General features: G+C 47.3%; 1 protein-coding gene across 2 annotated transcripts in view; it reads left to right on the top strand.

Annotated features, from left to right (window-relative positions):
* Positions 1-4597: 4597 nt before the first annotated feature.
* LOC144339526 (SH3 domain and tetratricopeptide repeat-containing protein 1-like) overlaps positions 4598-26468 on the top strand; it is a 56266-nt gene continuing 34395 nt past the window's right edge. For both annotated transcript variants that reach the window (XM_077994209.1, XM_077994210.1), the window contains exon 1: positions 4598-4782. The gene's annotated coding sequence lies outside the window, so the exon portion shown is untranslated. The remainder of the gene's footprint in view (positions 4783-26468) is intronic.

Here is a 26468-nt window from a genome sequence, read left to right as displayed (position 1 = left end):
ATATACACATTTAAAATTATCACATGTAGATAGCATTTGAAGTCATGGGACTGACTATAGTTAGAAACAAGAGAACGCAAGGAAAGTTTTTATATTTATATTTATATATAATTATATAAAATTAATATACATAATTATAATATGTAAATATATAGGCTGAGCACAGTGGCTTATACCTGTAATCCCAGCAATTTGGGAGGCCGAGGTGGGCAGATCACCTGAGGTCAGGAGTTCGAGACTAGCCTGACCAACATGGAGAAACCCCATCTCTACTAAAGATACAAAAATTAGCTAGGCATGGTGGTGCGTGCCTGTAATCCCAGCTACTCAGGAGACTGAGGCAGGAAAATCACTTGAACCCGGGAGATGGAGGTTGTGGTGAGCCCAGATTGCGTCATTGCACTCCAGCCTGGGCGGCAAGGGTTAAACTCCATCTCAAAATAAATAAATAAATAAATAAATAAATAAAACAAGAAATATATATTTATATCTAAATATATAATTATAATACATAAATGTGTATATACATACATTTATTATAAATTTATTAATATATGAAATACATTTATTTCTGAGACAGGGTCTGGCTCTGTCACCCAGGCTGGAGTGCAGTGACACTATCATAGCTCATTGGAGCCTTGAACAGATGGCTCAAGCGATCCTCCCATCTCAGCCTCCTGAGTGGCTAGGATTGCATGCATACACCACCATGCCTAGCGAATTTTAAAATTTTTTGTAGAGACAGGGTCTTCCTTTTTTGCCTAAGCTGGTCTTGAACTCCTGGGCTCAAGTGATCTTCCTGCCTCAGGCTTCCAATGTGTTAGACGTGGGCCACTGCATCTGGTCTAATGCATTTTTTAATTTGCAAGTTTATATTATTTAATATTTTGAAGTACCGAATGTTTTGAACAACCAACTTGCAGAATTCCCGAACAATGGACGGTCAGCTGTCATGTCCTGGTTCAAATCGTCCTAGCACACCAAGGCTAGAAACCTTTCGGCCAACTTCCACTTATGTCTCCCGGGGCAGGACAATGTCACTTGGCCAATTCCCACTAAGAGGGACTCTGGAAAGGCAAGAAACTATTCTGTTCTCTATAATGGAACATGACCAGAGAGAAGGCAGCTGGGGGGGCCAGCTGGGCCCTCCAACCAGCAGCGTCCACCATCGACCAACTGCCCTAGAGCTACACGGTGCTGGGCATTTGGGGGCACTGTTATCAGCAAGAGTTTCCATTTTTCTTCTCATGGGACCTTCATGCTAGTGGCAAGAGACAATTTTTTTTTTTTTTTTTTTTTTTTTTTTTTTTTTTGAGACAGAGTTTTGTTCTTGTCACTCAGTCTGGAGGGCAATGGTGTAATCTCGGCTCACTGCAACTTCTGCCTCCTGGATTTAAGCAATTCTCCTGCCTCAGCCTTCCGAGTAGCTGGGATTACAGGATTGCACCACCACATCTAGCTAATTTTTGTATTTTTAGTAGAGATGGGGTTTCACCATGTTGGCCAGGCTGGTCTGGAACTCCTGAGCCACTGCACCCAGTCAAGAGGGAGATTTTAAATCAATAAGTATAATTGTGATGAATGCCAGAAAGCAGAATGTGTGTGATGGGTAGGGGACCTAAGTTATTGTCTCATATTTTAACACTTTCATAGGCAATAACTAAACACTTAGAAGCTTAAAACAACACACACCTTTAAGCCAATTTTGGCAAGCTAGGAGTTGAGCACATTTTAGTGGGTCCTGTGCTGGGGATCTCACGCTAAGCAGCTGGGCTGCATCCTCATCTGAGGCTCCACCAGGGCAGAATCCATTTCCAGGTCTGCCGAGGTTACTGGCAGAATTCATTTCCTCGGACCCGCTTAGCAAGGGCCCAGCTTTTTGCTTCCTTGCCTACGGGGCCCCTCCAAAGGTCCTTTCTCAGCACAGCATCTCCCTCCTGTAGCGCCTGCAGACGGAACCTTTCTCTCTAGTGTGGGAAGGTGATGCACTGTGACAATGACATCCCATTGCTTTTGCCAGGCTCTATGGGTTAGAAGCCAGTCACCGGTTTTGCTCGTACCCAAGGTCAGGAAGACTATGCAAGGGCATAGGTCATTGGGGGGTCAGTCACTTTAGGGTGTGGCTGTCACCACTGAACTTGGTGAGACTTTAAGGGTTGGTAGGAGCTGGCCAAGTACAGGGGTGAGGGTGTGTCAGGCAGGGGTGAGGGCATGGAGGGGGATGCAGAGGCCTGCACCCTGGAATGTCCTTTCACCCCCTGAGGTTTTGTTCTCCTGATCCCTGAGTACATCCCAGAACACGGTGGGGCCCTAGCAGGGGAGAGGTAGGGAAGCATGTGTTGTTCATCCGGGGACCTTGTTAGGCAAATCAGATTAGGGGCCAGGTTTTCAGTGGTGGGTGCGAGCGTGGGAGTGATGAGTGTGCAGGTGTGTGTGGGAAGAGCGATGGGGATGGGGTCAGGCCCAACCACCATGAAGACCTGAACTGTGCATCCACCCATCCCAGCAGCCTCCCTGAGTGAGTGCCTTCAGGGTGCAGGTCCTGTTTTACACATGGAAGTGAATCAGAGTGGGACACTGCCTTGCCTTAGAGAGGTCACACTTCTTCTCTTTCTTCTTTTTTTTTTTTTTTTTTTTTTTAATTTGTGACAGAGTCTCACTCTGTTGCCCAGGCTGGAGCACAGTGGTGTCACCTTGGCTCACTGCAACCTCTGCCTCCCAGGTTTGAGCAATTTTCCTGCCTCAGCCTCCTGGGTAGGGTAGCTGGGATGATAGGCACGCATTACCATGCCTGGCTAATTGTTGTATTTTAGTTTCACCGTATTGGCCAGGCTGGTCCCAGTCTCCTGGCCTCAAGCGATCTGCCCGCCTCAGCCTCCCAAAGTGCTGTGACTACGGGCATAAGCCACCACACCGGGCGAAAGGTCACACTTCATGCCACGTGGGTGGCAGCCACTCAGACAGCACCCCAGCTGGCGCTGGGAGTGAGGGGTGCTCAGCGTCCTAGGAAGGCAGAGGGCTGCATGAGAGGTTCGGGGAGGAAGGACTGGAGGAGGATTTGAGATTTTCACCTGAGCAGCTGGGTGGATGGAGGGGCTGTTTACAGAGAATCAGAAGAATGTGGATGAGCAGGTTAGGACACTAATAAAGCACTCTGTTTTGGCCCGCAGAAAATTTGAGATGCTTCCCTGTGTCCAGCTGGGGCTTTGGGAAAGGTCAGGGCTGGGCATCTGACTGGGATAGATGTCTCTGGCAGGCAGCAGAGCATGTGGATGGTTTGTGAAGCCCAGAAGGGCATGAGATTTCCTGTGGCAGTGCCCACTGCAAATGGAAGGGCATTTGGCCTGAGCCCAGACATATACAAGTTGGGCAGAGAAGGGGGTGGGTCCCCGGGACCCACCGAGGAGCAGCTATGGAAGTACAGGGAAACCAAGTGTGTGGGGGCACATGAAGCAGGAAGCTCAAATAAGATGAGGAAAGACGTTTTTAAAGACGATCAGGGCTGGGGACAGTGGTTCATGCCTGTAATCCCAACACTTTGGGAGGCTGAGACGAGAGGGTAGCTTGAGGCCAGGAGTTTGAGACCAGCCTGAGCAACATAGGGAGACCCCATTTCTATAAATAAATAAATACCATTGGAACTTGGCATTTCAGGCGGGGAACAGCAAACACATGAAAGCTTTGAGGCAGGAAAGGGAAGTGATTAGCGCTCGCTCCTGGTTCCTTTATCAGACCTTAAAGAGATGCAGAGACATTTCAGGTACTCCTTGGCCAAGCTCCTTCAGGGAAGCCCTAAGTTCGCTTCTACTTCCCATCTATTAATTTTTTTTTTTTCTTTGGAGACAGAGTCTCATTCTGTCGCCCAGGCAGGAGCGCATGCAGTGGCACCATCTCAGTTCACTACAACCTCCACCTCCCGGGTTCAAACGATTCTCCTGCCTCAGCCTTCCCAGTAGCTGGAACCACAGGTACGCGCCACCACGATCGGCTAAGTTTTTGTATTTTTAGCAGAGATTGGGTTTCATCTTGTTGGCCAGGCTGGTTTCGAACTCCTGGCCTCAAGTGATCCACCTGCCTGGGCCCCACAAAGTGCTGGGATTACAGGTGCTGAGCCACCGCGCCCGGCCCTACTTCACTCCTAACGCCCACCATACGTGCTTCCAAATGTTTGCTGAATGACAAGGTGAACGAGTGAATGGGACTACGTGACTTCGGGCAGCAGGCCATCCTATTCCTTGGACCTCAGTTTCCCTTTTTGTAAAGCAAGCCTGTCTCTCGCTCTCTGCCCTAAAAGCCTGAGTTCTGGGCTTGAGATGAGCGCGTCCTGTAGAGCAGACTCCAGGTGGACGTTGAGCTGGGTCTTCTAGGAGGCCAGGATCCGGCCAGCTCTTGCGTCCGGTCCTCCCCTAGGACCCCGCACGCCCAGTCCCAGCGCCGCCCCGCCCAACCTCCCTTTGTTCCCCCCAGGCCCCGCCCTCTCCGCGCAGCTCGCTCCCCATTGGTCGGGGGGCGGGCCCTGGGCGACCGGCACCGCTGGGGGCGGGGCGGCGGGCGGGACGGTGTGCACCTGCGCGGTGTGTTTCCCGGCCGGGGCCCCGCGCCAGGTGCAGCTCCTTGATCCGAGCCGGATCCTGAGCGGGGAACACGGGCTGAAGCGGCGGCGGCGGCCCCGCCCCGGGGCTCCATTGTTGAGGCTGCGGCGGCTCTGTCGGCTGCTCAGCTGCGCTCCAGTCGGCCCAGGCGCCGCGGCGAGGAGCTAGCGCTGCGAGGCGGCGGCTTGAGGTGAGACGGCGGGACGGGCGACGGGGTCTCCGGACCGGGCGGGGGTCTCTGCCCCGGGCGTGGCGGCTCCAAGCTGGGCTCCGCAGGGTCCGAGGTCGGGATCCGGGGTCCTTGCGCCTGGGCTTTGTCTCGGGCTCGGGTGGCACCGGGGGCTTCGCGCCTGCTGCGATACCGGGTGGGCCCGCGCGGGGGTCCTGGTCGCCCTGCGGGTGGGGGCCGGTCCCTACTGCTCCTCGGCTCCCCGCGTCTGTCGCGGAGGGGGCTGCATGGACCCGGGCGCTGGCTTCTGCCCGGTCCCCCGCGGCGTGGCTGGTCCCCGCGTACGGCAGAGGGGGCCCTGCGAGGTCCCACTCGTGGGGCGGGGCCGGGTCACCGCGAGTGGGAGACTCCGCCGCCCTCCCTGCCCTCCCTGGCAGCGAGACTGCTTCGCCAGACTCACCGAGGGGACTGCGCGAACCTTCGGACGAGGGAGTCCGTGACTCAGGGTGGGGGCTCTTTCCCGGCCCCGCATGACGGCTTCCTGAGTGTTTTGTCACCTATATAGGTGGCTGCGTGGACCCGCGCGCGTGGGTCCTGGCCGCCCTGCTAGTGGGGCTGCGCGCCGCTCCGTGGCTCGTCTGGGTCGACCCCGCCTGGGACGCGCGTGTAGTGGGGGTCCGTGCGCGGGGGGCGCGGTTGGTGGGGGCGCACTGCCCCCGCCCCATGGTTTATCCTCTCACTTGCCTGGCGGGAGGAAGCGAGAGGCGCGGGCCCAGAGCTGTCGCGCAGCGGCCACACAGACCGCACTGACCTCTGCCCTGGCTGGCGGGTCCCGGGGGGCGAGGGGCTGTCACCGCGCGTCCCACCGCCGCGCTTCCTGCTCTGGCCCCGGGCTAGGCTCTGATTGGAGGGAGCAGGGCCCTTCTGCCCCGCGCTTCTTGATTTCTTCCGTTAGTAATGGTAAGGAAAAAAAATCTGGAAAGCCAGATTGAACTTTGTAGCTCTCAGCGCTTGGAGAGTGGAAGAAACTCTCCCAAGAATTTGGCGGGCTGGAAAATGCGTTTCAAGCAGGAGCATCCACACCCACGGAATGAGGCCAAGGCAGTTACAGTTAGAGGTCAGATTTATGAGGGGAGAGCCAGGGTGAGGTCCGTGGGTGGGGAGACCTGATGCTGCCCCTCAGACGTGTATTTCTCAGACACCAAAGAAAGTGGAATCACTCCTTAGTGAATGCTTTCATCAAACTTTTGAAAAACCTGTAATGTCCCAGGAAGGAAAATCGAACTGGACAGTTTTCCCCTTTTAAGAGTGTTAAACGTCCCGGAGACAAACAGCAGAAGGCTCAAGGAGTCCAAATACTCAACCTGAAGTTCTTTCTGAACAAAAGATGGTGTATAAGTAACAGGCATAGGAGACAAAACTGAACTAATGACCGCAGCTGTGGCTCCTAGCCCTGTAGCATGTCATGCAGGCCCTTTTGCCTTCTCTGCCCTCCGCTGTCCCAGACCCCAAGGCTACCGCGCACCTCCAGTCATCAGCTCCTGCCGACCCATTGCTATGAACTCTGTTTCTGTGGCTCCCTTCTCTCTGAAGTTTTGCTTGTTCTCCTGAAGTCCTGGTCTTTAAGAGCTTATGATCTGCAGGGACAGATTGGCTTTGGGTAGTACAAGTTAACTGTAGCACAGCTTGAAAAATGCTCTGATAGAGGTGCGCAGGCAGTTTGTGCATGCTGGTAAATGCGAGGTCCTTTTTCAATACCATGAATCCAACTATTCATGCTCTTTTAAATCTGCAATTCTTTGACTCTCCAGAGGGTTTTTAGATTAATTTTTTTTCTATTACTTCCTAGTGTTTGTTGCATAGTTCAGAGTACTTGATTAAAACTTACCAGGTCGGCCGGGTGCGGTGGCTCACGCCTGTAATCCGAGGACTTTGGGAGGTCTAGGCAGGCGGATCACTTGAGGTCAGGAGTTCGAGACCAACCTGGCCAACATGGTGAAACCCTGTCTCTACTAAAAATACAAAAATTAGTTGGGCGTGGTGGTGGGCGCCTGTAATCGCAGCTCCTCAGGAGGCTGAGGCAGGAGAATAGCTTGAACCCAGGAGGCGGAGGTTGCAGTGAGTGAAATGGCTCCACTGCACTCCAGCCTGGGCCATAGAGTGAGACTTCCTCTCAAAACAAAAACAAAAACAATGTACTGGGTCTACCTCCGGCTCTGGAATTCTCCTGGAAGGCCTTCTCTTCTGGGCTTCATTTTTCTCACTTTTGAGGATCATAAACTACATAATTTCCAAGAATTTTTGCCCCACACCTTTAATTCTTTCAAGCAAATATAGCAGAGAAAAATTCTCTTCCCCGCAATGGTGTAAATAATGGAGGCCTTTGAAAATGCGGATTCTAAAGTGGAAGTTCTTTTTCTTCTTCCCCTTTGTTTCCTTTTAAACGAGTTTAGTTACATGAGTATATACTTTATCTCAGAGTTGAGGACAAGTATCTATGATGAAAGCTTAAGCAGCTTTTTGGCAATATCTTGCATATTCTTCACAATTGTGTTTTATGTGTAGCATCTTCCCTATATCCAGTTGGTTTGTTTTTTTTCTCATTAATGGAGTTGTTGAGCTCAGACCTTTTCAGGAGCAGTTTGTTGATCTTTTAAGTGTCATGTGAAATACGTTCCAATTTAACTTTTTTTTTTTTTGGTGAGTAAAATGGGAGTAAATGGAAATTTGAGAGTGCCTTGAGTAGATGTACTTGGCTTTGTGTAATGGTTTGAAGCATAGTTTAAAATTACCACTTGTGGCCGGGTGTGGTAGCTCACACCTGTAATCCCAACACTTTGGGAGGGCAAGGCAGGCAGATCACGAGGTTAGAAGATGGAGACCATCCTGGCTAACACGGTGAAACCCCGTCTCCACTAAAATAACAAAAAATTAGCTGAATGTGGTGGCACACACCTGTAGTCTCAGCTACTCGGGAGGCTGAGGCAGGAGAATCACTTGAACCCGGGAGGTGGAGCTTGCAGTGAGCCGAGGTTGCACCACTGCACTCCAGCCTGGGTGACAGAGTGAGACTCCATCTCAAAAAAAAAAAAAAAAAAAAAAAAAAAAAAAAAAAAAAAAAAAAAAACCACTTATAAAAAATTGCATCACATGTTGAATGACCTATAAAGGAGTTACAATTCTAAGGAATATGGTAATTAATTCTTTAAAATAGTCAGGCCGGGTGCTGTGGTTTATACCTGTAATGCCAGCGCTTTAGGAGGCTAAGGTGCGAGGATCACTTGAGCCCAAGATTAGAAGCTGCAGTGAGCTGTAATCATACCACTGCACTCCTGTCTGTGTGACGGAGTGAAACCCTTTGTCTAAAAGATAAAAAGGTAAATAAATAATTTAAAAATAAAATACTAAGCTCCTTTCCAATTTATCTGTTTGGTAAGGTGGGAATTTGATGTGCTTGAGTTTCTTAAAACCATGTGTCTTTGTAGAAAGGAGACACAATTTTCTCTGCTATTCCTAGGTATTTGGATGATTATAGGGATTAAAAATAGCCATTTGGTCAAGTCTTGAGCTACTGAATTACAATTATTGCTTCACTCAGTAGGATTTTGCCTTTATTTTGATTTGCATTCTTATCTTAGTTTAGGAAAAGATCTTTGCTATATGCCCCATGCACTTTGTTCTTTTGGGGAATCTGATCTTAGGAGAGGGCTTCAAAACACGACCAGATTTTCTTTATGGTTTTCTAGATTTTATTAATGTCTTAATAAAACTTAACTAGTTAATGCTGCTTCTGTGTCAAAGTATTTTTCATTTAGAGTAGGCTTGATTTTTATATGCATTAAATGAAAGGAAGTCTCTCACGGAAGGGGACACAAGGGTATGGAGAAGACAGAGGGTGTGTGTGTGTATATATATATATATATATTTTTTTTTTTTTTTTTTTTTGGAGACGGAGTTTTGCTCTGTTGCCCAGGCTGGAGTGCAGTGGCAGGATCTCGGCTCACTGTAAGCTCCGCCACCTGGGTTCACTCCATTCTCCTACCGCAGCCTGCCACCATGCCCGGCTAATTTTTTGTATTTTTAGTAGAAACAGGATTTCACTGTGCTAGGCAGGATGGTCTCCAACTCCTGACTTCGTGATCTGCCCGCCTCGGCCTTCCAGAGTGCTGGGGATTACAGGTGTGAGCCACTGCGCCTGGCCGACAGAGGATGTATTTTTGAGCTCTACATTTCAGAGTTCTTTTCTCTAGCCCTGGCCTGGGTCCCAAACAGGGAACTTAATTCACTCTATCACTGAAGTATACTCTTGCTTTGATGCCATTGGTATGTTGTCCTAGAGATTTGCTGTGGCTGCTAGGAGTGTTTCAGAGTTAAGAACTGATGCAACCTCTCTTTTGTCAGTTTGAGTCTATAAACCATCTTGTTTCCTTTAGCGTTATCTCCCTGGAACTGGAAGGTCAGAGATGAAGTTTTCTTAGATTATAAGTCTCAGTCTTTGCTATCTACCTTCGTCTGTCTCCCATGTCACCTGCTGTTTTTTTTTCCCCCTGTTTTTCATTTTAATGTTTTTATTGGATAGGTGTCTATTATTGCAGCCTACTTCAAAACATCTTTGGATATTGACAGGATATAAGTATGAATAATATGTAAAAGATAACTTATTCTAGTTCTTTTGAGCAGAGGATTTGGTTTCGATATGTGGCCCTATTAAAGCTTTTGTTAAGTCCAAGTACTTTCTGAACTTCAGTTCCCTTACCTGTAAAATGGAGTTAGTTGTTAGTAATACCTGTTCTGCCTAACTCAGGAGATTGTTTTGAGGATCAAACGAAATTATGAATGTAATGGAATTTTGTAAATTTTAAATGAAATATTGTATTACCTAAGATTTTTTTTTTTAAACGACGTATTAAGAATGGAATGAATCTGGGTTTTCCTTTGAAATCCCAAATGTTTAATGTACAGAGAAGTTTTAATGTGTCTGTTGGGGAGCTTCATTAGGATTGTTTTCTATCTTTAATTGGCCAGTATTGTTTTATATGTTAGCATTTTTGGGGAACATCAAAATTTGTGTTTCAGTTATCATTAATATTTTACAAAGTTATTGAATGTGCATGATTTAGCCTTTAACAATCTCTTCAATTATTTACATTCCCATGTAAAAAATGCAGTAATGAACGTCCATGTACATAACATTCCCATGGTTCAATGAAGCATAATTTCTTGACATCTCAGTTTCTAAGTGCCCTGTGTTGAGGTTGGGAAAGCTAAAGGGCAGTCAGAGGTCAAGGTCAGCAAAGCGTCACCTTTGACGTTTGAAATCCAGCAGCAGGTATCACAGTGAACCCCATTCCAGCATCCAGGAAGTTTCTCTGCCCTGCCTCTCCTCCAGCCACCTCAGAATCTGTGTCTGCGGTGTTGGTCCTGCTTTCCTGTCTCTCCTCTGCCTTTTCTTTCTCTTCACCAACTTCTACCGAGTGCCTCTGATGTCTCAGACAGTGGCAGTAGGAGTACAAAGGCTAATAAACCCGGCCCTGGTCCTCAAAGAATTTATGTTTTCTGTGCAGATATTAAGTGACACTGCCATATATAGTGTTGACAAACATTGATACAGATTTCCTGTGAAGTGCAGAAGCACCATCCTAGAAGCAGAGATGCAGAGGCAACACTGGTGACTCACATGGAGAGCTGGAGTTCTTGGTCTAGTGGGATAAACTGACCTGGACATCATTTCAGTGCAGCGGAGTGAGTGCTGGGATGGGCTCCCTTGGGGCATCTGGGGCTGGGTTTGTCTGGTGTTTAGTCTCCTGCCTGGTACTTAGAGTTTATCAGTAAGATGAGCGTTGGGAGGCTTCTAAGTGAAAAGAAAGGCAATCACTTACCTGAAACCTAAAATTTGTAGGTATTCTGGGCCATTTATAATTCACTGAATCTGTTTTGTCAGAACAAGTCTATCATTTATTGTTTTGGATGGAGTGTGGCCAGCCCTGCCTTGCGATGTAAGGAAATCAGGAAACGCTTGTCAGGTGTCAACACTGTGCCAGACACTCTTCTAGGGGTTTCCACGTGAATCACTGTATTCATTTCTGTTGCTGCTTTACCACATTTCCACAAATTTAGTGACTTAAAACAATTGAAATTGTATCATCTCACAGTTCTGTGGGGCAGAAGGCTGACGTGGATGTGACTGGGCAAAAATCACCATGTGGGCTGGGCTGCATTCCTCACTGGAGAATTGTTTCCAAGTGCTTTTGGCCAAATATAGTTCCCTGTGGTTGCAGGACTGAGGTGTCTGTTCCCTTGCTCTCCATCTGTTGGGAGCTGCCCTCAGCTCCTGAGGCCTCTATCTGGTCTTTGCACGTAATCCCATCAGCTCAAGACTAGGTAGGCCAGGGACCTGGTCAGGCTCTCCAGTTCCCCTGTGTGCATTTCTCTTCTTGCACTCGGAGAAAGTTCTATTCCCTATTTTAAAATATTTTTTTGAGATGGAATCTCGCACTGTTGCCCAGGCTGGAGTGCAGTAGCGTGATCTCAGCTCACTGCAACCTCTACCTCCTGAGTTCAAGTGATTCTCCTGCTTCAGCCTCCTGAGTAGCTGGGACTACAGTTGCCCGCGACGACACCCGACTAATTTTTGTATTTTTAGTAGAGATGGGTTTCACCATTTTAGCCAGGATGGTCTCCATCTCTTGATCTCGTGATCCGCCTGCCTTAGCCTTCCAAAGTGTGGAGATTACAGGTGTGAGCCACTGCGCCTGGCCAGTTCTATGCTCTTAGAGGCTCATGGGATTAGATTGGACCTCCCTGGATAGCCCAGGATACTCTTCCTAAGGCCTGTGGCAAAGCCCTTTTGCTGCACGACATAGTCACAGGTCTCGGGGGCTGGAATCTCCCACCACAGTTACTGATCCACTTACTACAGCAGCCTGGGAGGTGCTTTTTGTTGCCTCTGGTTAACAGATATCTTTTGTTTGTTTGTTTGTTTTGCAAATTGGCAGGAACATGAAGATCCTTTTTTTTTTTTTGAGACGGAGTCTCATTCTCTTGCCCGGGCTGAAGTGCAGTGGTGCAGTCTTGGCTCACCACAACTTCCACCTCCCAGGTTCAAGCAGTTCTCCTGCCTCAGCCTCCTGAGTAGCTGGAACCACAGGCACGTACCACCAAGCCTGGCTAATTTTTGTATTTTTAGTACAGACGGGGTTTCAGTATGTTGGCCAGGCTGGTCACAAACTCCTGACCTCGTGATCCGCCCGCCTTGGCCTCCCAAAGTGCTGGGATTACAGGCGTGAGCGACCACACCCAGCCATGAAGATCCTTCTTAAATGAAAAAACCGTTCCTCTGACGTGATGTGAGGTTGTTGGTGAGACTGATAGCAGTGGAGACAGGTCCATCAGAAATGAAGCTAAACTTTGTTTTCTGGAGTATTTTGATGGCCTGCCCTGATCATGTAAGTTTTGCTAAGAAGTCATTAGAGTAATTCCTCTACTGGAAGAAACACCATATGGGGAATTTGGGACCTTCCCTTTTCAAGTTTTACACAAAGGACTCTTCATGGGCGAAAAGTACATGATTCCAGGTCCATTTCTAGAATGGAAACAGCTGCATCAACCCAACAGCGATTCACATTCCTGAGTTTGAGAGAATCTGATTGTTTCAAGGCTGAAGCCAAAAGCCCAATAAACAATGTTTGTACCTTTATTCGTAGTTAGGAATTAGGTGCATCCTGTGGTCAAGCAAACAACTGATGGTGGTCACCAAGTAGTTTAAAACCAAGTAGGACCTCATTTTATCATGTGGGTGTTTTTGATTTTCTTAACTAAGTTTTTATTTTCCTGTGCAATAAATTACAAACTCTGACTTGAAATGCATTTCCTTTAATAAACCAGAATCTAGGGCCGGGCGCGGTGGCTCACGCCTGTAATCCCAGACTTTGGGAGACCAAGGAGGGTGGATCACGAGGTCAGGAGATTGAGACCATCCTGGCTATGGTGAAACCCTGCCTCTACTAAAAATACAAAAAATTAGCCAGGCATGGTGGCGGGCACCTGTAGTCCCAGGTACTCGGGAGGCTGAGGCAGGAGAATGGCGTGAACCTGGGAGGCAGACCTTGCAGTGAGCGGAGATCACGCCACTGCACTCCAGCCTGAATGACAAAGCAAGACTGTCTCAAAAAAAAAAAAAAAAGAAAAAAAAAAAAGAAACCAGAATGTATAATCCTAAGGTTTTTAACCTGGCTTTCAGGACTTTGTGAAGTCCCCAAAATCCTGTGCAACAATTTTGTGTATCTGCATCCATGTGTGTTTATGGGGAGATGATTTATAGTTCTCCATACTTTTTCAAAGTGGTTGGATTCCAAAAAATTTTAGAATACACCACTTTGGCCTAGTGTAGTGGCTCACACCTGTAATCCCAGAACTTAGGGAGGCTGAGGCAGTAGGATCCACTGAGGTCAGCAATTTAAGACCAGCAACATAGCGAGACCTCCACCTCTACCAAAAAAAAAAAAAAAAGAGAAAGAATGCTGGGCATGGTGGTGCACACCTGTGGTTCTAGCTGCTCGAGAGGTTGATCACCTGATCCCAATAATTTGAGGCTGTAGTAAGTTAGAATTATACCACCGCACTCCAGCCCGGGCAACAGAGCAAGACCCTCTCTCAAACAAAAACAAAAACAAAAAACCATATCTCTTAATATACTATTGTTGTTGGTCAAGTATCAGATTTTGTTTAAAAACTAAATACTCTTTTTATTTTTGAGATGGAGTCTCGCTCTGTCGCCCAGGCTGGAGTGCAGTGGCATAGTCTCAGCTCACTGCAAGCTCCGCCTCCTGGGTTCACACCATTCTCCTGCCTCAACCTCCTGAGTAGCTGGGACTACAGGCGCCTGCCACCACGCCTGGCTAGTATTTTGTATTTTTAGTAGAGACGGGGTTTCACCGTGTTAGCCAGGATGGTCTCGATCTCCTGACCTCGTGATCCACCCACCTTGGCTTCCCAAAGTGCTGGGATTACAGGTAAATACTCATTTTTAGCAAAGTTGTACAGGCCTACAGCTCTAAGAGTCAGAAATTAACAAGGCTTAGGACAAAACCCAGCAATCCCCCACCTTACCTTTCTCCACTCTGATCCCTGCTCCTTGGAGGTTACTGTGTTTATGTTTTAGCTCGTTCTTCTAGATTGTGTGAAAGACAGGGAGGTGTCCTACTATGGAAGACAAGGATTCAGGCTGCTTACCTTCCCCGCTCCTCCTGTTGCCCACGTTTTTCTCCCCCATCCTCTCAGTATAATTATTGTGATAGTGAGGCCAGGCACGGTGGCTCGTGACTTATCCCAGATTTTTGGGAGGCCGAGGTGGGCAGATCACTTGAGGCCAGGAGTTGAAGGCCAGCCTGGCCAACACAGTGAAACCCCGTCTCTACTAAAAAATACAAAAATTAGTCAGTTGTAGTGTTGCACACCTGTAGTTCCAGCTACTCAGGAGGATGAGGCACAAGAATTGCTTGAACCTGAGAGGTGGAGGTTGCAGTGAGCTGAGATCGCACCATAAGCTGAGATTGCACCACTGCACTCCAACCTGGGCAACAGAGGTAGATTCTGTCTCAAAAAAATTATTTTGATAGTGGGATACATAGTATAATAGTGTATATATTTAGTATTCTTCCTGGTTTTTGGCCCACAGCTTCTAAAACCCTTGTAATTTCCTGAGTGATAGGAACATCATTGGTTATAATATTTGGTCTTAGGTTTCAATCCCTGACACAAGAGCTTCTAAGACTTTGGGAATCTCTGGGGTGATAGGAGTGTCTTTTGTATGATAATGAGATGACAGGGGGCTTCGGCCCCTAGACAGGTTCAGGATCAGGGCTGGTTGCCAGAAAGATGAGTCATGATTATAGAGTTGGACATGTCAGCCCCACACCTACCTCTGGGAGGGGAGACGAGACAGGCTGGAGATTGAGCTAGTCATGGGTAGCCAGTGACTTAATCATGTTGATGTTATTAAAACTCCATAAAACCCTCTAAATACTGGGTTTGGGGAGCTTCTGGTTTGGTGAACTCATTTGGTGCTGGGGAGGTGGCACTTCCAGGGACGGCATGGGAGCCCCGACCTCTCTGCCCCGTGGTGTGCCCTGTGCCTCTCTTGCATTTGGCTGTTCCCGTGTTCTCTTCTTTGTAATAAACCAATAAGAGTAAGTAAGTGCCAAGCACTTTGCGTCTGTCACCTCTCTTACTTTTTCAGCAACACTGTGTGGCAGATAATGTCCTCATTTTGCCGGTGACAAAATGAGACTGATGCATTGAGTAACTTGCTCAAGGTCACATAATAAGCGGAATTCAAGCTCTGACTCCGAAGCCTGTGCTTTTTTTTTTTTTTTTTTTTTGAGACAGAGTCTCGCTCTGTCGCCCAGGCTGGAGTGCAGTGGCCGGATCTCAGCTCACTGCAAGCTCCACCTCCTGGGTTTACACCATTCTCCTGCCTCAGCCTCCCAAGTAGCTGGGACTACAGGCATCCGCCACCTCGCCCGGCTAGATTTTTGTATTTTTTAGTAGAGACGGGGTTTCACCGTGTTAGCCAGGATGATCTCAATCTCCTGACCTCGTGATCCCGCCGTCTCGGCCTCCCAAAGTGCTGGGATTACAGGCTTGAGCCACCGCGCCCGGCCCGAAGCCTGTGCTTTTAACGAGCATGCTGCATACGTGGCCTCTTTATTTGTTAGGAGTTTCGGTGTCTCTAGGGCCTGACACCAAGTTGACCATTGTGGCCTAGAGCTGTTATAAGGGAGCTTTTAGCGGCCCTGCTGAGAACAGAGCCAGCACCTCCGGATTGGCAGGGCAGGGGCTGTTCCTGCTGGGAGCTGCAGGTCACTCCCTGTAGCCCTTGGCTGATCTTGCTCATCCACTCCCTCCCTCATTCAGTAGTTCCTGAGTGCCGCCTGTGTGGAGGAGAAGAAGGCAGCCTTGCAGCCCAGGTGGGGCCTGCAGGTACACAAAGGGAGAGGCAGCTGTGCACTGAGCTGGCTGTAGGCTGGGACAGCGTGGCTCCAGAGGTGGTGATAGAATGCTCTGGGACTGCAGAGGGAACACATGCTTGTGAAAGGGAGGAAGGGGCAGTCAAGTACTGCCTCCGCAGAGGAGGTGTACTTGAGTTGGACTTTGAGGGAGGAGTTGGATTTCCACAGTGGAACCGAGCAGCTGAGGCTTTCTCAGCAGCTGAAGATTACAGCCAGCCAGCCTCAAATGTTCAGTTTTTCCTGAATTCCCTTTTTTTAAGAGAGTGCAGTAAGTTTTCAACAGAGATAAAGCAGTCACCTCCATGTCATTCATGTTCTGCAAATCCTACGTGTAGTTTTTGATGCTTAGCAGATGGGGGCAGCCTGGGCCATAAGAGAAGAGCCTGTGTGTCCACTTGTTTGGACATCAGTCAGGTGTGGCACAGGGCAGTGATCACTGCCTTTCCCTGAGGAACTCAGTTGTACTTTTATGTGGAGAGGACAAAGAAAGCTGTTGTACAGGGGGCAGGAGACATTTCACCTGCAAAGCAAGGCACAAAATACATAGTCTGTGCCCTGTATGAGAAACCTAGCAGAACTGTGTGCTGATTCCCACCCCTGCCTCCCCTTCTGAGAGCGAACCGTCCATTGTACCATGGTGGAAGGCATTTCTGAAGCCTCTGCAATCGGAGTGATCTGTTACTTGCCCATTGAGCCTTAGGGGCAGCAACCAGATGGTGTGGCTGAAACACAGGCCTTGGCCAGACGTGGTTGGTCATGTTGGTTCTGCCACTGATTGTGAATTACAAAACCTTGGAGAAGTCATTGTCTTTGTCTGTGCCTCTCATGTAAGATGGGGAACACTGTGGCCATTGCAGAAAAGCAGATAGGTGGAGCGAGTATGGAGTGCTTTGTGTGTGTCATACGGTGAATGAAATGGCACTGATTGACATTATTGATAGTAATAACAGGTTTAATTCAGGAATAAAATTGGTAAAGTAGGCCAGGTGCGGTGATTTACGCCTGTATTCCCAGCACTTTGGGAGGCCAAGGCGGGCGGATCATGAGGTCAGGAGTTTGAGACCAGCCTGGCCAATGTGATGAAACCCCATCTTTACTAAAAATACAAAAATTAGCTGGGTGTGGTGGTAGTCCTGGGTGTGCCTGTAGTCCCAGCTACTTGAGAGGCTGAAGCAGGAGAATCGTTTGAACCCGGGAGGTGGAGGTTACAGTGAGCCGAGATGGTGTCACTGCACTCCAGCCTGGGCTAGAGAGTGAAACTCCATCTCAAAAAAAAAAAAAAAAAAAAGCCTGGTAAAGTATTTTACCCAGCCTAGGTACATGTGGTAGAGCTGAATGAAAGCTTAGAAAAAGATGACTTGAGAACTAGCCCAGCAGAGGAATCAGGTGGGATGTGTTGTTACTGAGTAAGTGAAATTTGCACCTGCTTTCTCCCAGGCCTCGCTGAGTTGTGTACAACAGAGAGCTCAGGTGTTGGGGGCAGTTGACCGGTTGAAGAATGCATTGCTATTATGTGAGGAACATTGGGCTTTGAAAAAGCAGAACTGGATCCACGTTCTTGCCTGGTAACTCTAACTATCATCTAGTTTGTAAAGGGGTATACAGTTCACTGAAAAATTCTTATGACAGTGGAGAAAGGATTGGGGCATCTGCATTGGTGTGTGTAATATAGGTCATATGAAAGAGCATTTAGGCTGGAGGGAGACTTTTCATCTCTATAACTTTACTTTCACAGGACAATTCCATCATGATTTGAAGATTTTTGAGTCAAAACTACATTGTTCTGCTATGTGTTTGGGGGCAAATTTATACATACAATTTGCTTAAATATTTCAGATGATACAAGAATATATGTGTAGCATAAAAAGCTGAAACTTGCATTTCCCCTTCTCTAGAAGTAACCATTGTGAATAGTTAAGTCTGTATTCCGCTATTTTGTGTATTATAAATACACTGTGAATATATGAGTCTATATATACATATATGTTACAGAAACACATTTGTAGAGATGGAATATTGCTGTGTTGCCCATGCTAGTCTCAAACTCCTGGGCTCAAGTGATCCTCTCGCCTCAGCCTCCCAAAGTTTTGGAATTACAGGCGTGAGCCACCGCGCCTGGCCTGGATGAGTATATTTACTAATTGCTAAGTTACTCTGTTCATTACGTGTCTATTGAACTCCCCCATGTGCCAAGCATTGTTCTGAATACCTTATATGCACCAATTCACTTAATTTTTAGAGCAGCTCTATTATTGTGGCCCTTTTAGAGTGAGGAAACTGAACCACAGAGAGGCTGGGGACGTTGTCTAACATCACACAGCCAGTGCTGTTGGAATTGAGGTTGGAACCCAGACAGCTGGCTTCAGATCTCTTAGCTGTTATCATAGATGGCACACCCAAACCTTAGGGCCGCCTCCCAAGGCTTGCCTGAGCTCTGCCTGAGCTCTGCGAGAGCCGTGTATGTGAGGTTTCTTTCCTCTTTAAGAACACAAGTCTTGGAATTGTCCCAGACCGTGGTAGGACCTCTTGAGGACCAAAACACAGGGATTCTTCAAGCCTGCCCCAAGGCCAGATCTCTGATTTAGCTACTTGGAAGGCAGACGTGGAAGAGAGTAATTTTGCCAGAACAAAAAGTCAGGATGGCTGGGCTGACTCGGCCAGATGTGGTGGCTCATGCCTGTAATCCCAGCACTTTGGGAGGCCGAGGCAGGTGGATCACCTGAGGTCGGGAGTTCGAGAGCAGCCTGGCCAACAAGTTGAAACTCCATCTCTACTAAAAATATAAAAATTAGCTGGGCGTGGTGCTGGGCGCCTGTAACCCCAGCTACCAGGGAGGCTGAGGCAGGAGAATTGTTTGAACCCGGGAGGCAGAGGTGGCAGTGAGCTAAGATTGCACCACTGCAGTGCAGATTGGGTGACAGAGTGAGACTCCATCTCAAAAAAAAAAAGAGGGAAGGGGAATGGCTGGGCTGTCTCATCCTGGGGAAGAGGCCCTACAGCAGCCGTAGGACCTTGGCCACTTGGTTGGAAAAGAAGGAAGGAAAAGCTTCACCCATGGCGGTGACCTGGACTGCAGAAACCACACTAAACAGTCCACGTCCTGGAGCCTGGCCACCCCATTTGCTTCTCTTCTCCTTGGGTAGAGGGTGTGGGGAGCTTTCTACCCTGGAGGCTGAGCAGTGCAGCTTCTAACCAGGGTAGGCATTTGTCTGTCCCTGGGAATACAGACAGCATTCTCGTAAGCAGCCCAAATACTCCTGAACAGCTTTTTGTAGGGTGGGACGGAGGGGGGCAGAGGGTCATTTTGACTCATAGGTACCTTTTCCACTTTCACGGCTGATAACTGTGTTACAGATTAAAGTTTCGTTTTTGATACTGAAGAGGGCTTAAGAGAGTGAGCTATTATGGCACATCTAAGTCTGCTAAAATAGAACCGCGGGGTAGTGTAGGAAAATCTCTTCTAAATTATGGATCATATATGGTGAACGTTAGAAGCCACGTGTACCTAAGTTGACAAATCAAAACATGGCTTGTCTTTGGGTGACCCAGGTAAGTCTGGATGCCACTGCGCCTTGTGTGAACACAGGATGCTGAGGTGTAGGGATCAACAGGCTTTTTCTGGACATCTTGCGCTTCTCCCTTGGGGTAAAGTGGGGCGGCAGTAGGAGCGCACAGCTGTTGGGCCCCTAATATTTGTCAGCTGTTTTACATGTGGGATTCCATTTAATGCAATCTTAGAGGTAAAATTATTTTATTGAAGATGAAGATAGAGGCTTAGAGAAGTTAAGAAAATTGTTAAAGTTCACGTCATTTTTTTTTTTTTTTTGAGACAGAGTTTTGCTCTTCTTGTCTAGGCTGGAATGCAATGGCATGATCTTGGCTCACCACAACCTCTGCTTCCCAAGTTCCAGTGATTCTCCTGCCTCAGCCTCCCGAGTAGCTGGGATGACAGGCATGAGCCACCACACCAGGCTGATTTCATATTTTTAGTAGGGACGGGATTTTTCCATGTTGGTTAGGCTGGTCTTGAACTCTCAACCTTGGGTTATCCGCCCAACTCGGCCTCCCAAAGTGCTGGGATTACAGGTGTGAGCCACCACGCCTGGCCAAGGCCATGTAATTTGTTAAGTGGAAAGATGAAGTACTTGATGAACTCAGAAGTTTGACTTCAAGACCCTTGATCTTTCCATAACACGTGGTTCCTTCCCTGGTTGGTGGGGAGTGACTGAAGAACTCAAGGAAGCTGTGTTTTGTGGAAAGAAGACCTGAGGGGTGTATGGTCTTTCCAGGCTTGGAATTGCCATGCTGGGCTTCTGAATTGTGTAGCTGGGCCATATAGAGAGAAGCCCCTCATTTAAGACTGATTATTTGGGGAAAATAAAGGAAGGCCGCCCACATGAGACAGGCAGAGATGACTTTCTCAGAGCTGCTGTGGCAAGGGAGTCGGCACCATCACTTGCGTGTGACAGAGACTGACATGCAAGTGAGTGGCAGATGAGGAGTGGGGAAGCTTCAGGATGGAAAAGAACGGCTCTCAGTGGAGGCTGTTGTGGGGGCTGGAGGCGGCTGTGCAGAAGTGGGGTGTCCTATGTGATTCGTTAGGGGCGTATTTGGCTTTCTTTGAATTATCCTAAATGGAAATAGGGGCCAAAATTAGGGTGGATGTCAGTTTTGAGTCAAGTCCTGGCCACGTGGGTCAGAATCATGGTTTAGTTTCTGGGTTGTGGAGAGAGAGCAGTTCGGCTTCCTGTCTGATGTGCTAGCCTGGCTGGCCTCCTGGCTGTTTACTGTAGATAGGGGATTGGTTTCCTGGGTGGGCAGCTACAGGTTGTGGTCTGAGTTCTGTCTTTATACATATGATCAGGCATGTTCTGTTTGTATATTCAGTCCCTCATTTTTCTTGTCAGTAAAAATATCAAATGACAAATTGGATACATTGGGAACTTTTTAGATGTCTGTGTCCCCTGGAGGAAGTTTTCACGTTCACATTTAATCAGAATGAATATAAACAATTGGGCCATTTATCTTGAAGTTGTAAAATAGGAAATCTTCAACAATACTACCTCAGCGCCATTGCCTGTCTGTCCATCGTTAGGGAATGTGTTTTTATCCCCCGCCGGCTCATCGTCCACCAGTTTGTGGTTGATCCACTTCTCTATACGTCTTGTCTTGTGTGCATCTCATTGTTTGCTAGTGTTAGCTTTCCCCTTGGTCAGTGTAGTTTATTTGTGTAGCCTCTGTTGGTAGGAAGCTATTTGTGGAATTTGTGAATGGAAGGGACCTTGGAGGTCTGCTAGGTCAGCCCAGTGATTTTCAAGATAAACGGAAATACAGGGAAATGTTCCAGCTTCTTTGGTGGCAAAACCAAGAATAGAAAGCAGTGTTCTTTGTGCCACAATGTCATTGGAAGACAACTCAAGGTGGCCCTAAAATGCAGAGTAACTAACTTTCATTTATCTCTGCTTCTGACTCTTGTTATCAGACATTTTAAATTGACCTTAATGTGTTCGCAGAAATATGAAAAGTTCTGACTTGTTTACATATAAGGTACTTTGTCGCCTACTCATTTGGTTGTTTTTTTCAACAGGATTGAAAAGACATTGTTATAAACCGAATGTTTATGTCCCCTCCAGATTCTTGTACTGGAGCCCTAACTGCCAGTGTGATGGTATTAGGGGATAGGACCTTTGAGAGGTGATTAGGGTTAGATGAGGTCATGAGCGTGGGCCTTGGTCTGACAGGATTAGTGCCCTTAGAAGTAGAGAAACCAGGCCGGGTGTGGTGGCTCACACCTGTAATCTCAGCACTTTGGGAGGCCGAGGTGGGCAGATCACGACATCAGGAGATTGAGACCATCCTGAAACCGTTTCTACTAAAAATACAAAAATTAGTTGGGTGTGGTGGCACGTGCCTGTAATCCCAGCTACTCGGGAGGCTGAGTCAGGAGAGTTGCTTGAACCAGGGTGTCGGAAGTTGCAGTGAGCTGAGATTGTGTCACTGCACTCCAGCCTGGTGACAGAGTGAGACTCTGTCTCAAAAAAAAAAGAGAAAGCAGAGAGCTCCCACTGCCCTGGTGTGAGGAAACAAGAAGAAAGGTGGCTATCTGCAAGCCAGGAAGAGGTCCCTTTCCCAGAACTGAGTTGGCCGACACCTTGATCTTGAACTTCCAGCCTCCAGAGCTGGGAGAAATAAACTAATGTTTAAACCACACAGTTTTTACATTTTTTTATGGTATTTGCCTATAGTATTTTTATGGTGTTTTTTATGGTATTTGCCTATAGTATTATGGCCATCTGATTTGACTGATACAGAGATGGTTCCAGAATACTGTAGCCTGTATCTAAGTTGGTGATGCCATGAAAATAAATGTGGTAGTTTATTCCTTTATATAAAGATAGCGCTGTGAGCCAAGGGCCTTTGCTCATGTCTTAGTTGAGTCTTGTCTTCTTATAATAGCTTCCTAATTTCTCTTTTCCCCCTCTAATTTATATTATATATCTGGATTAAATCATATATGGTATGATTTTATACTTTATGTCTATACAAACTTTTAGTGATTTTATTTCATTTTATTTTTGAGACATGCCCTTGCTCTGTTGCTCAGGCTGGAATGCAGCAACAGAATCACAGCTCACGGTAACCCTAAATTCCTGGGCTCAAGTGATCCTCCCGCCTCAGCCTCCTGAGTAGCTGGGATTACAGGTGTGCTATCCTGCCTAGCTAATGTTTAAATTTTTTGTAAGGACAGAGTCTTGCTGTGTTGTCGAGAGTGGTTTCAAACTCCTGTCCTCAAGCAGTCTTCTCACCTCAGCCTCTCAAAGCACTGGATTACAGGCATGAGCCTCCACACCCACCCCAGTGATTTTTTGTTGTTAAGATCAAGGATGGGTTCCCTGGCTTGGCATTCAAGGCTCATGATCTGGGCGTGATATGCAAGTTGGGTTTCAGTGTTTCCGTTCCCGCCATCAGCCTTGCATTCCAACTTGTTGCCTAAGCCCTGTTCTGAAGCCCAGCCTGAGAGCTGCATTTAGAATTTATACCTTCTCATCTCTTCATCTTCTTTGCCTATGTTCTTATCTCCATCTGGGACATCGTCTTCACCTGTGTTCTTATTTCCGTCTGGGACATCGTCTTTACCTGTGTTCTTATTTCCGTCTGGGACATCGTCTTTACCTGTGTTCTTATTTCCGTCTGGGACATCGTCTTTACCTGTGTTCTTATTTCCGTCTGGGACATCGTCTTTGCCTGTGTTCTTATTTCCGTCTGGGACATCGTCTTTGCCTGTGTTCTTATCTCCACCTGGGACATCGTCTTCGCCTATGTTCTTATCTCCATCTGGGACATCATCTCCACACTTCTGCCTCTTTAAATCTTCTCCATCCTTCAAGACTTGAAATACTCACTTCCTTTACATGATCCCCGCTCTGACATCCAAGCTAGAATTAATCTTTCTTCCTTTGAACTCTGATAGTGATTAATGTTTTTCATCCTTTATGCAGCAGTCCTGTGTGTTAGATATTATTTCCCCAGTTTTTCATAGTTACTCTGAAAATATTTACTGTAGTCATATATTTTGAGTATGTAATATGAGCGACATTCAAAAGGTCCTGGAGAGTGAAAGGCAGTCCTACTCCCATCACTGCTCTGTGACCACTGTTGCCAGTTTTGTTTGTTTGCTTGTTTGTTTTTCCAAGATGGAGTCTTGCTCTGTCACCAGGCTGGCGTGATCTCAGCTCACTGCAACCTCCACCTCCTGGGTTCAAGCGATTCTCCTGCCTCAACCTCCTGAGTAGCTGGGATACGGGCGCGCGCCACCATGCCCAGATTATTTTTGTATTTTTAGTAGAGACAGGGTTTCACCGTGTTGGCCAGGATGGTCTGGATATCTTGGCCTCTTGATCCACCTGCCTCAGCCTCTCAAGGTGCTGGGATTACATGTGTGAGCGACTGCACCCAGCCTATGTATCTTCTTTTTAAAACACAGGTGTTGGCATAAGATAAACAGTGTTCTCCACCAGTTCCCCACTGGTAAATATTTAGGTTATTCCCAACCGTTTGGATTAATCAATGCTGAGTTGTACATAATTCTTGCATATTTGCATCAATATATTCATAGGATGCATTGCTAGGAATGGAATTGTGGGATCCAGGGTTCTGCACATTTTAAATGTTGATGGGTGTTGCTCAATTCCCTTCTGTTAGGGCCATACTGTTATCTCACTGTCAATGTGTAAGGGCGCCTATTTCTATTTCCTTGCCAACAGTTTCTTCTGACATCACACACACACATAAAAATAGTCCTTTGTTCCAAAAACATGGACATTTTACCTTTCTACTTAAAGTGTGCGCACACTGACTGAAGCTCTGTGTTGCAGTGATATGTGCTGCTAGGATTGTGGCTCTGTTTTGAATTTGCTAGCCAGGCTACGGCTTTCCAGTCAGGTATTTTTTGTTTTGTTCACGTTGTTGCTGCCGTTGGGCCGGGGTAACCTGTGTGAATTTCCCTCTACTGCCCAGCCAGATTTCCTTTCCAGTGGACGGGCTTAATGTCTCATCCGGCAGTCCTGTTTCCTGGTGATCTGGGCCAAGTGTCTCATCCGGCTGTCCTGTTTCCTGGTGATCTGGGCTTAGTGTCTCATCCGGCAGTCCTGTTTCCTGGTGATCTGGGCTTAGTGTCTTATCCGGCAGCCCTGTTTCCTGGTGATCTGGGCTGAGTGGCTCCATGAGAAGTTGCACCCATCTTCTCCAGTAGTGCGTCTTTTCACAGCAAGCAAAACATTTTCACCATGTTTCTAGCGGGACAGGCACTAGCTCTTTTCTGGACATCAGGAGACCTGGCTTTGTTCTGGTTCAAGCAACAGCTGGTGAGTTACCAAAGACAAGTCGCATCTGGCCCCTGGTCCTTTGCTTTATAAGTAGAATCACAGTCCGAGTGGGCATCACTGCCCTGGTCTCTATGCGGTGCTGAGTGTTGTGGGGATGATGGCTAAGTGTCAGGATGCATTTCCACCACTAGGGGATTATAGGCCAGCCAAAGACACAGGAGGAAAGCTAACAGCCCTGGGCAGGTACACAGAACCAGAGGAGTTTGAAAGGGTGGTTCCAAGCTCCTTGGTGTGATTGATGTGATCACAATAAACATTTTATCTCTAAGTCTTGGGTCATTGGACCAACAGAAGAGAGAGCTGGTGTTGAGTTGTAGTGAGAGGTGCGTGGTTTGTGAGCCTGCTGAGCCTGGCTGGGACTCAATTCCATTGAGTCCCATTCCATTTTACCTTCTGTTTCCACCTTTTTCGTGCTCCTGCTTGTTTCTCCAGAAAAAAAATGCAATAAATTCCTTTCAAAAACTTTACAAAAGCCATAGATGCTTATTGAAAATAGTTCAAATGATTTGGAAGACAGAAAGATAGTGAGTGTTTTTCTCCTGTGTGTTTGGATGAATGTGTCTTTGGGGTAGTCACTATTAACACTGGGTGTATTTCCTTCCAGATCTTTTCCAGTGTACCTACAAATATACATGTACACATAGTAAAAAACAAAATAGTACCTGATAGACATTGAGTTCCCCTACTCCCACTCCGCAGTCTACATGGACATCCTTTCAGGGTGATACGATGAGACCTGATCGACTCCTTTTGTTCGCTGGAGTGGCAGGTAATAATAGCTACAGATAACTCACCTTCAGTGGGCATTTACCATGTGGCAGGGTCTGTGCTCCAGGCAGGCTACATGAAGTGGGTCTTAAGGCTTTTTACAACAATGCTATGGGTGAACACAGTAATTGTTAACATTTTGCAAATGATAGAATTGCAGTAGAGAGAAGCAAAGCTGCTTGCTCAAACTCATGGCACGATTCTTGAGAGAGAGAGAACACTTTTAAAACAATTGTTGTTATAGTCAGGTGATTTATGATCATTTCAAGAAATAGTGCATTCAGCGAATACATTTCAGGGTCTGGTACAGTCTGGGAGCTGGTCCTGAAAATGCACTGGGCTAGAGGTAAGGGAGCGGTCCGTTGGCCCTGGACCGCTAGTGCAAGGAGGGAGGTCCCGGGGAGAAGGGGGTATGGAGAGGAGGTCTCTGAACAAACCTTGCAACATCCATTTCTGCTGAGTCTGGTCCGAGGTCTGGTTCTTGACATGTACACTTTTCAGAGATACTTGGTTTGATTTTTATCATGGCTCACCTGAACAGCCATGGTTTCAAACTGCCTGGAGATGTGGTCTGGAAGGCCAGTGCTATGCCCATCCTTCCCGCTCCTGCAGGAGAGGAGTCATCCTGGGACTAGAGGGCTTCGCCTGTAATCAGCTATCTCATAATACGTGGATTTGATGCTGGTTTCACTGTGTCAGGAAATTTCCCATTTGGAAGGAAAACTGATACTTGTTTTTGGGTTTTGCTGAGGAGTCACAGGGTTTAGAGCAGGGACTGGAGGTTTGTTGAGACACACGTGAGTGCACTCAAACATCTTCCATGAAACGTAGAAATAAAGACAGTGTTCCAGAGAGGTCCCTGGCTTTGGAATATAAATATTTCTGTAACAGAATGGCACTGGATGTCTGCTGTATTTTTTTCTCTGCTATTTTGGCAAATTTTATTTGGGTGTTTGTCTCCTGTACAGAAGGTATGACATCAGTTTTTGCCACCAAGTATTTACAGCCATTGGTCCCTCCTATGTGGGTCACTTTTGTGCCGTGG

This window comes from Macaca mulatta, chromosome 2 (genome assembly GCF_049350105.2).
Source record: "Macaca mulatta isolate MMU2019108-1 chromosome 2, T2T-MMU8v2.0, whole genome shotgun sequence".
Taxonomy (NCBI): Eukaryota; Metazoa; Chordata; class Mammalia; order Primates; family Cercopithecidae; genus Macaca; species Macaca mulatta.
This window is presented reverse-complemented; position numbering and strand designations above follow the sequence as displayed.